This window comes from Ovis aries, chromosome 26 (assembly GCF_016772045.2).
Source record: "Ovis aries strain OAR_USU_Benz2616 breed Rambouillet chromosome 26, ARS-UI_Ramb_v3.0, whole genome shotgun sequence".
NCBI lineage: Eukaryota > Metazoa > Chordata > Mammalia > Artiodactyla > Bovidae > Ovis > Ovis aries.
The window spans coordinates 26,512,712-26,524,104 of record NC_056079.1 but is presented as its reverse complement, the minus strand read 5'-3'; the positions used below and the strand labels follow the sequence as shown (position 1 = coordinate 26,524,104).

General features: G+C 39.9%; 1 non-coding gene across 1 annotated transcript; it reads left to right on the top strand.

Annotated features, from left to right (window-relative positions):
• Positions 1-10,611: 10,611 nt before the first annotated feature.
• On the top strand, positions 10,612-10,683 carry TRNAG-CCC (transfer RNA glycine (anticodon CCC)). Its single transcript has one exon. It is a non-coding gene; the product is annotated as a tRNA-Gly (tRNA).
• Positions 10,684-11,393: the final 710 nt, after the last annotated feature.

The following is an 11,393-nucleotide window of genomic DNA, read 5'->3' as shown; positions in this document are numbered from 1 at the left end:
TTAAAATTCTGGTCTATTTCTCTACAGATGTTTAAGAATATTTTAGGCATATTTGAAGAAGGGATGGGGGCTTTTATACAGGCTCAGTTCAGTTCAGTTCAGTCGCTCAGTCGTGTCCGACTCTTCACAACACCATGAATCACAGCATGCCAGGCCTCCCTGTCCATCACCAACTCCTGGAGTTCACTCAAACTCATGTCCATTGAGTCGGTGATGATATCCAGCCATCTCATCCTCTGTCATCCCCCTTCTCCTCCTGACCCCGACCCCTCCCAGCATCAGGGTCTTTTCAAATGAGTCAACTCTTCCCATGAGGTGGCCAAAGGATTGGAGTTTCAGCTTCAGCATCAGTCCTTCCAATACACCCAGGACTGATCTCCTTTAGGATGGACTGGATGCATTTCCTTGCAGTCCAAGGGACACTTAAGAGTCTTCTCCAACACCACAGTTCAAAAGCATCAATTCTTCAGTGCTCAGCTTTCCTCACAGTCCAACTCTCACATCCATGCATGACCACTGAAAACATCCTTTGTTGGCAAAGTAATATCTCTGCTTTTCATTATGCTATCTAGGTTGATCATAACTTTCCTTCCAAGGAGTAAGCATCTTTTAATTTCATGGCTGCAATCACCATCTGCAGTGATTTTGGAGCCCAAGAAAATAAAGTCTGACACTGTTTCCGCTGTTTCCCATCTATTTCCCATGAACTGATGGGACCAGATGCCATGATCTTCGTTTTCTGAGTGTTGAGCTTTAAGCCAACTTTTTCACTGTCCTCTTTCACTTTCATCAAGAGGCTTTTAGTTCCTCTTCACTTTCTGCCATAAGGATGGTGTCATCTGCATATCTGAGGTTATTGAGATTTCTCCCGGCAATCTTAATTCCAGCTTGTGATTCTTCCAGCCCAGCGTTTCTCATGATGTACTCTGCATAGAAGTTAAATAAGCAGGGTGACAATATACAGTCTTGACGTACTCCTTTTCCTATTTGGAACCAGTCTGTTGTTCCATGTCCAGTTCTAACTGTTGCTTCCTGACCTGCGTATGGGTTTCTCAAGAGGCAGGTCAGGTGGTCTGTTATTCCCATCTCTTTCAGAATTTTCTGCAGTTTATTGTGATCCACACAGTCAAAGGCTTTGGCATAGTCAATAAAGCAAAATAGATGTTTCTCTGGAACTCTCTTGCTTTTTCGATGATCCAGCGGATGTTGGCACTTTGATCTCTGGTTCCTCTGCCTTTTCTAAATCCAGCTTGAACATCTGGAAGTTCACGGTTCACGTACTGTTGAAGCCTGGCTTGGAGAATTTTGAGCATTACTTTACTAGCATGTGAGATGAGTGCAATTGTGCGGTAGTTTGAGCATTCTTTGGCATTGCCTTTCTTAGGGATTGGAATGAAAACTGACCTTTTCCAGTCCTGTGGCCACTGCTGAGTTTTCAAAATTTGCTGCCATGTTGAGTGCAGCACTTTCACAGCATCATCTTTTAAGATTTTAAATAGCTCAACTGGAATTCCATTACCTCTACTAGCTTTGTTCATAGTGATGCTTTCTAAGACCCACTTGAGTTCACATTCCAGGATGTCTGGCTCTAGGTGAGTGATCACACCATCATAATTATCTGGGTCGTGAAGATCTTTTTTGTACAATGGGCTAGAAACACACTATTACTTAAAATAATGGGATATGTGCTCCTAGTATTTAAATATTTACTATTTAAACCCACTTTTTAAATGGCAAAATTTTCCTGTTTATAACATTAAAAAGTTATTTTCCTATTCTAAAAGAAATGTCTATTTAATAAAGAAGAGATGTAAAATAGAAAAATCACAAAGAATAAAATTATTTATAATCCAATATCCCATATCAATTGGTATAAATTTTGGAGTCAGCTTGCCAATTTCTACAAAAAAAATCACCTAAGACTCTGATAGGGGTTGTGCTAAATCTGTAAATCTGTCTGGAGAGTATTACCATCTTAACAGTTTTTAGTTCTCTGATCCATGAACGAAGACGTTGTTTCCATTTATTTAGATCCTCTTGAATTTACTTCATCAATCATTTATGGTTCCAGGGTACACATTTTGCACTTCTTTTGTTAAATTTATCCTTAAGAATGTTATTATTTTTTGTGCTATTGTGAATTGGAATTGCTTTCTTAATTTCATTTTCAGTTGGTTCATTACAATGTATAAAATTACAATTGACTTTTTTATGTTGATCCTCTATCCTAAGACCTTGCTGAACTCACTTTTAGTTTTAATGAATCTCTTAGGATTTTCTGTATGTAACATCAGGTTATTTACATATTGGAGGAAAAAAACAGTTTATGATGCACATGAGTGAGTGAGCATTAGTAACTCAGTTGTGTCTGACTCTTTGTGACCCCATGGACCCCATGGAGCCCACCAGGCTCCTCTGCCCATGGGATTCTCCAGGCAAGAATACTGGAGTGTCATGCCATTCCCTTCTCCAGGGAATCTTCCAGACTCAGGGATCGAACTGAAGTCTCCTATATTGCAGATGAATTCTTTACTGTCTGAGCTGCCAGAGAAGCCATAAGGCACATACATCTATGATAAGAACTCCACCTTATAAGTCCCAGCATCCACCCATTATAGCATTGACCCAGGCTAAAATCCAGTATGCCGATTAATGCTTAAGAGAAAGGCTTGGGACTTCCCTGATGGTCCATTGGTTAAGATTCCATGCTTTCAAAGATCCTATTCCTGGTTGGGAAGTAAGATCCCATGCACCAGGCAGTGCAACCAAAAAAATTAAAATAAAAAATAAATAAAATTTAGGCTAGGAAAACTTTGGGGAAAAAAATAAGGCTTAATAGTTGCCACTGCTGTTATGGAAGGTAAGTGAAGTGGACAGTTGTTACACAGAAGTGCTCACTTCTGGAGCAATGTGATAGCACCTCATTTGAAATGAGATGTGTCAGTGGTTTTTTTTCTCAGAAAGAAATCAGAGCTCCCTGTCATTGACATACAGGTTTCTTCTGCTCTGACCTCTTACTGTAGGTTGAATGCTGACCAGTTTTTCTATTTGTTAAATTAATATCACCAGGCTCTTTACACAGAAATTATCTTGAGGGATAAACTATTATTGCCATTTTCCATTTTAGGCAATTGGCTTCAACTTGGGTCTCTCCTATAGCGATGGCGGGTGACCAGAATTCTACATTCAATCTTCAAAGGACCACTCTGGGTTGAAGTTGAAGTCTTGGAGGGACATCAATAAATAGCACCCTTCTTCCCAAACAGGGATCTGAATGATTTGGAAAAGAAAAGACTACAGATGGAGGCTAAAACATCAATATTTATAAAGATACAGCTGGGCAGGAAGACATGTTCACTGAATCCCAGCAATACACGCACATCTGCCTGCATCCCAGGGAGTAGTAGTCAGTAGGGTAGACCCAGCCTAGTGGATAGAAAAGAGCAGAGAGGAACATCCACCCTCCCAGGGCAACCTCCTTCCCAAGAGGAACACAAGCTGAAAAGAACACACACAAATAATCTAATCAGTAACTACAAGTAATCTGATTTGCTAATGAGATCCTATTCCACCACCAAGACAGAATTGAGACAGGAGGTAGATGGCCCCTCAGGGTAAAGCAACTGGAGATTCATTCCATATTGATCAAAACTCCAAGACGAGAATAGCAGGACAATTAAGGGAGGAGGCTGAGCCCTGCCCCAAAGTCAGGAGACCTCCTCAACCACACATGCACAGAAGGCTCCTAGGAGGTTATAGAGGGAGCAATGTTAAGGGATGCTCTACCTATACAACTTTGGGGTAGAACCAACCCATCTTGGCTAAGAAATATGTGCTCACAAATGGATCCTGAGATATACCAAATAGGGATTATGAACCAAGAAAATCAGAATGATTGGTCAAACGAAAACCAGAAGAAATGCTCCACATAAGTGATTTAAACTGCCATGAGGCACAAAAAAGAAATATAGACCAATGGAATAAGAAAGCCCAGAGATAAACCCATGCCGGTCAGAAGGGCCATTATCAAAAAATCTACAAACAACAAATGCTGGAGAGGGTGTGAAGAAAAGGGAACCCTCTTGCACTGTTGGTGGGAATGTAAACTGACACAGCCACTATGGAAGACAGTATGGAGATTCCTTAAAAAAATACTAAAAATAAAACAACATATGAACCAACAATCCCACTACTGGGCATATACCCTGAGAAAATCATAATTGAAAAAGACACATGTATCCCAGTGTTTATCTTAGCACTATTTACAATAGCTAGGACATGGATGCAACCTGGATGTTCATCAACATATGAATGGATAAAGAAGCTGTGGTACATATACACAATGGAATGTTACTCAGCCATAAAAAGGAATGCATCTGAGTCAGTTCTAATGAGGTGGATGAACCCAGAGCCTATTATACAGAATGAAGTAAGTGAGAAAGAGTAAAACAAACATTGTGTATTAACACATGCATATGAAATCTAATGGAGAAGGCAATGGCACCCCACTCCAGTGCTCTTGCCTGGAGAATCCCATGGACAGAGAAGCCTGGTAGGCTATATTCCATGGGGTCGCACAGAGTCGGACACGACTGAAGCGACTTAGCAGCAGCAGCAGCATGAAATCTAAAAAGATGGTACTGTGAACCTATTTGCATGGCAGCAATGGAGATTCAGACATAGAGAACAGACTTGTAGACACGGGGCGGGGGAGGAGGGTAGAAGAGGGTGGGACGAATGGAGAGGGTAGCATGGAAAGATACATTACCATATGTAAAACAGAGCCAGTGGGTATTCACTCTAGCACTCAGGGAGGTCAGACCAATGCTCTGCATCAATCTAGAGGAGTGGGTGGGTCGAGAGGTGGGAGAGAGGCTCAAGAGGGAGGGGACGTATGTATATCTATGGCTGATTTCATGCTGATGTGTGGCTGAAACCAACACAATATTGTAAAGCAAGTATCCTTCAGTTAAAAATAAATGAACTTTAATAAAAATAAACTGCCATGAGGGTGCAACTCAGGGACTCTCCCTGAGCCTGCCCCTGTGCCTATCCACACATACTGTACTCTTTATCCTCTTAATAAATACTTTACTTTCTTCACTGCTTTTCCTCTTGGTGGAAATTCTTTACTGCAAAGCCAAAGGGCCAGGGGCTTGTCACTGACCACTGGTCTAGTGGCTAGGATCTGGTGTTTTCACCACCGTGAACCAGCCCATCTCTGGCTAAGAACCCAAGCCCTTCTCCAAGCTGTTGCAGGCTGAGGCCACCCAAGATCAGAAGGAAGTACGAGACAGAGTCAACCTAATGGAACTCCCCTTATAGGAAAAAGAAATTTAAAAACTTCAGAATCAGAGAAGCAGCATTTCCCACTCCCAGTCACTAACAGGATGAATGAGAAACCCCTCTGCTACAAAAGTTACCTCTAGGAAAATAAACACACACAACTTGAATTTTCTCTGCCTGTTTGCAAACATAACTCAATATATCCAATGAGATAGACCCAACATTAGGAAAGCAAGCATAAATATGTCTTGTGAGTTGTCGCTCATTTTGACACAACATTGGGAGAGGTAATCTGGCTACTTTCTGGGCCCTCCTCCCCACACCTGCCTAGAACCTTCACCCCTGGGCTTTCTGTGTTTTTCTCATCAGTTTTAAATGCTTGGTAATAAAAAAGAGGCATTCAGCAAAAATCTAAAGGCTCTGGGTTTTGGCAGTCTCTACACAGTCAAGTGAAGCATTGAAGGGATTGCCATACATTTTCAAACACAATCACAAGGGGATGTCCTATTTGCAGTTGAACTGTGACGAATAAATCCTTTACTAAATGTCATAAGTCTAGACTTAATGGAGTGAAATATGTGCAAAATGGGTAGGGAAAACAACCAATTCTACTGTCCTGGAATCAACAATTTCCCCCTCAACAACTGAATCAAATATTTGGAAACTTCATGGTATAAACAAATGTTCTGCAAAGATTATTTAGAAAGATCGGATGAATACAGATAGAATGCAGTTTGTCACGCAAAGTGTTGTTTGGCAGGTTTGGCAAACCTGCCACTGGTTAAAGTAACCCCAGCCAGAAATTATATGGCTGAATGGTCAGTGATTCATCACCAAGAGATAGACTCAAAATTTCCCAGCCAGGTGATATTCTAAATTTAACTCTTGAAAGAGCAAACTGAAGATCACCGGTTTTAAAAAAGATGGATGGGGTATTTCTCTGGTGGTCCAGTGACTACGACTCCCTGCTCCCAATGCAGGGAGCTTGGGTTTGACCTCTGGTCAGGGAAATAGATCCCACATGCCTCAACTGAAACATCCTAAAACATTTTGTAGGCTGCAACTAAAGATCTTGCATGCAGGACAGTACATGAGCATCATTACAAGGGAATACTGAGTGTCGAAGAATTGATGCTTTTGAACTGTGGTGTTGGAGAAGACTCTTGAGAGTCCCTTGGACTGCAAGGAGATCCAACCAGTCCATCCTAAAGGAAATTAGTCCTGAATATTCATCGGAAGGACTGATGCTGAAGCTGAAACTCCAATACTTTGGCCACCTGATTCGAAGAACTGACTCATTGGAAAAGACCCTGATGCTGGGAAAGATTGAAGGCAGGAGAAGAAGGGGATGACAGTTGGATGGCATCACCAACTCAAAGAACATGAGCTTGAGTAAATTCCAGGAGTTGGTGATGGACAGGGAAGCCTGGCATGCTGCAGTCCATGAGGTCACAAAGAATTGGACACAACTGAGCAACTGAACTGAACTGAACTGAACTGAACTGAGGGACTTCAAACATAAAGACCTCTTGGTTTGTTTTGTCTTTTTTTTTTTTTAATTTAGACCTATCTTGTATAGATATCAGGACTTGACTGAGTTAAAAATCAATGTTCACAAGGCAAATTATTATAATACTTTTCTCTAAAAACATTAAATACATATAAATAATAGTTGATTTGGCTATGATGTAAACAACACCTTCTGAATCTAGATATTTGGCTATCATATATCAATTTTTGTAGTCTATCATTTGGGACACTGGGAGATATGCTTTGATAAGCTTACTTCTTAACCTTAAGAACAACATAATCTGAGATATAAGTTTATAGAGCAATAGGACAATTTGGCTCAATCTATTTATTTCAATTTTCCCAGTATGATCTACCTTCCTAGGCATTTCATACCCAGAAAAGTGTGCTTGTTCAGAATGTTTACAAGTTCCAGAACAAATTTGCACCAACAGGAACTTCCCTGGTGGTCCAGTGGGACCAGTGAGCTGACTCATTGTAAAAGGCGATGATGCTGGGAAAGATTGAAGGCAGGAGGAGAAGGGAGTGAGAGGGAATGAGATGGTTGGATGGCATCACCAACTCAGTGGATATGAACTTGAGCAAACTCTAGGAGATAGTGAAGGACAGGGAAGCCTGGAGTGCTGCAGTCTGGGTGGGGTGGGTGAGGGCGTCACAAAGAGTTGGACACAAATTAGCAACCGAACAACAACAATCAGTGGTTAAGAATTAATATTGTAAAGTAATTGACCTCCAATTAAAATAAATAAATTTATGTCAAAAAAAAAAAAAAAAGAATCAGGGCTTCCACTGTAGAGGTACTGGTTATATCCCTGGCTGGGGAACTAAGATCCTGCATGCTGCATGGCACAGCTAATAAATAAATAAATAAAAATGAATTTAAAATGCCCCAAGAAAAGAGGCTTAATGGGATTTCCTGACTCCAAAGATGAATCTACAGTCACTCAGTAATGATCACCTAAGATTCAAGCAGGGGTGAGATGTTATGATCGGTACAGACAAATGAAGGGCACTGCTGAGCTGAACTCACAGGCTGGGTATGACATTGAGCCCCTCGATACTGTCAACGTGGAGTTAGATCCAAAACTCACATGAGCGAAGTCTTTGATGTTTCCTTTCATGTTTCAAAACAGTGAGAGGCCTAGAGCAAGAAAAAGTGCCTCAAATAAATCCAGAGAAGAGATGTGAGAAATCTGCAGAAAACAATCTAAAAAGTCAGGGAAGGAAAAAGGCAAAGTCAATAGCAACTCTGTAGTCGCCTTCATTTATGTTGGCTGTACTTCACTCTAAAGCTTGCTTTCTAACTGCTGACCATCAAGATGATAATACTGTTTAAGTAATCCATAAATGGTCGGGAGAGGGGAATTGTTAGTGTAAGAGCCGATACTGTGATCACAGGTACTGGTTTTCAAAACAGTTCATGGAGCCAACTTCATTCCAGGTATGAAAGAGAAGTTTCCTTACATGGTAATGTCTGTGAAAATAGAATGAATGTCAATAATAAATCATTTAAGTTTGGACTTCCCTGGTGGTCCAGTGGCTAAGAATTGCCTGCCAATGTAAGGGACATGGGCTCAATCCCTGATCCAGCAAAATCTCACAGGCCATGGGGCAACTGAGACTGCACCCCGGAACTACTGAAGCCTTTATGCCCTAAGCCCACACTCTACAACAGGAGAAGCCACCACAATGAGAAGCCCATTCACTGCGAATAGAGAGTAGACCCCGCTCACTGCAACTAGAGTAAGACCGCGCACCACGACAAAGACCCAGTATAGCCAAAGTGAACAAATTTTAAAATATTCCTTAAAAATTTTTTTTAAATCTCTTAAGCGAAACCATTACCCTTAATAATGATAAAGACTATATTGGACTTATTAAATGGCTTTTCTTCATGAACATGAATTCAAATGTCATTGTGATATTTAGGGCTAATAAAATTAAGAAAACAGAAAACTAGCTAATAAGATCTAAGTAAAAAAAAAAAAAAAAAAGATCTAAGTAAATTGTCAAATTAAGTGATCCCAACTCAAAATCCTTTTTTAAAACTATTTTCAAAATAGCATTTTCATCCACAATATCTAAGTTAATTACTTCACTCATTAAAGGCCCTGTAAAATGAAAATTTTAGTGAGGTGTCAAGATCTCAGGGGAAAAACCTTAAGTCTATGAGAGGTTTACAGACCAATTCTTTAAAACTCAAAATATATGTTAACAATACAGAATTCTGGTAGATACTATCCAAGGGAGGGAAAAAGGCAAGAACAGACCACTTTAAGAAATGAAGTGTTACAGACAGAAAAAATATGTGCTAAAAATTAATAAAAGGGATTTCCATTTAAATGGCAGTGCTTCCCAAATTTTGTACTAAAATACCAAGAAAGATATACTCCTGGTAGAAGTATAAAGGGATACATGTTTTCTGGAGGGCAAATTTGTACTGTTCAACTTAATCTTAAAACACACTAATCATTGGTTCCAGATTCTCTGGCTCTAGAAATTTTTTTAAAGAAAGAGAGTCTGTAAAAATAATATATGCACATGGCAAGTCATTATTTAAATGAAAAATTAGAAACAAATTCCCCCAAAAAGAAGATGTTGATTAGATACAGCAGGATGTTCAGATTGAATATGTTGGGCACTTGGTAATACTGTTGTAAGAGAACATTTTAAGGCATAAAAATATACCCACAATATAGTAAATGGATCACAGTGAGTGCTGAGGAGAATAGTGCTGTGGTTAACAGCCCAGCCGCTGGAAACAGGCAGCCTACTTCAACTCCTGACTGGTAGTTACACTTACTGCTAGTGTGACAGGGGAAGCTACTGTTCCTCATCCGTGAAAGCGGGAACAGGAGTATTTACTTCACTGGCTTGTTTTGAGGATTAAATGATTCAACGCATATATGGTGGTCAGAAAAGTACCCTACATGTAACAAGAGCTCGGTAAATTTCAGCTGTCATTCTTATCAGTCCAGTTAAAAAGTGCAAGCACAGCCTTTAAAAAATAATAAAGTGAAAGTGAAAGTTGCTCAGTCATGTCCAACTCTTCAACCCCATGGACTGTATATATATTCTCCAGGTCAGAATACTGGAGTGGGTAGCCATTCCCTTCTCCAAGGGATCTTCCCAACCTAGAGATTGAACCCACATCTCCTGCATTGCAGGCGGATTCTTTACCATCTGAGCCCACAAGGGAAGCCCTAAAAAGAGTACCCAGGCAAGAAAAGAGAAAAAAATCTTTAATTTTGTCATACTTATTAGAATATATGATTTCTATACAATAGCAGCCGAAAGTGGAAATAAGGGGAAAACTAAGGATAAAAGATGAATATGAGCAGAAAATAGACAAAGAGACACAAATTAGGAAAATTTTAAGAGAGATAAAAATCACAGTGTGTGAGTGAGTGCTTAGTCACTAGGTCATGTTTGACTCTTTGCAACCCCGTGGACTGTAGCCCACCAGGCTCCTCAGTCCATGGGCTTTCCTAGGCAAGAATACTGGAGTGGGTTGCCATTTCCCCCTCCAAGTCTTCCCAATCCAGGGATCGAACCCTGTCTTCTGCATTTGCAGGTGGGTTCTTTACTATTGAGCCACCGGAGAACCCCCAAATCACAATATTAGGACTTAAATGTAAATTGACTCAATGAAGCATAAGATTAAACTTGGAAAATCTAATCAAACAGATACAAAATAATTTGATAAAATTTTCAGAATATAGTACGAAGATCCAAAGTGATCAAAAAAAGTTGATGAAAACATTCGCAGATAACAATAAAGGAAATAAATGGACTTCCTTGATGGTCCAGTGGTTAAGACTCTGCATTCCCAAAGCAGGGACCCAGGTTCAATCCCTGGTCAGGGACCTAGATCTCACATACAGCAACTAAGTATCCCACATGCAGAAATGAAGAATGGCAGAGCCAAATAAATAAATATTTTTAAAAAACAGCAAAGGAAATAGAGATTTAATGTATGAGTTGCCACAGTTTCTAGGAAGATACCATAACAACTAAAGAAAAAGCAAATATCCAAAGCAGAATTGAAAGATTAGTCTCAAAACTAACCAGGGAGCCTCATGAAAAGGGCTTACCACACAGTGTTCAAACCACTGGAAAGAGACCCACATAAGGAGATGCCCTGGAAAAAAACATATATTATTTTCATTAAGACAGATAAGTAATAAACTTTTAAACAGCAGACATTTTTTTAATGGGTTTACCCACAAAAAGAATAAAAATAAGACTCTCATCAAACTCGAAATGTCAAGAAGGCAAAGAAATTATATTTCATTTATAGTTTCGAGGAAAATATTATGTTCTCTAAATTCTGAAAGCAGCTACATTGCAACTCATGCATGAATAAACAGAAAGCTATTCTAAAATGTGTACTGTGCAAAAAGACTCACTTCCAATGGTTGTCCAAAGACCAGTGCTCCAACCTAGAATTAGAAAAGCCAGATGGAATACAAAATTATCTTTTCAAAAGCAGAAGAGAGTTGCTGAGGCAACAAGAAGTAAATGAACTAATACTTCGGAAGGGAAGGGACAGAGAGGTGAGCTGGCTTCTGCAGTTG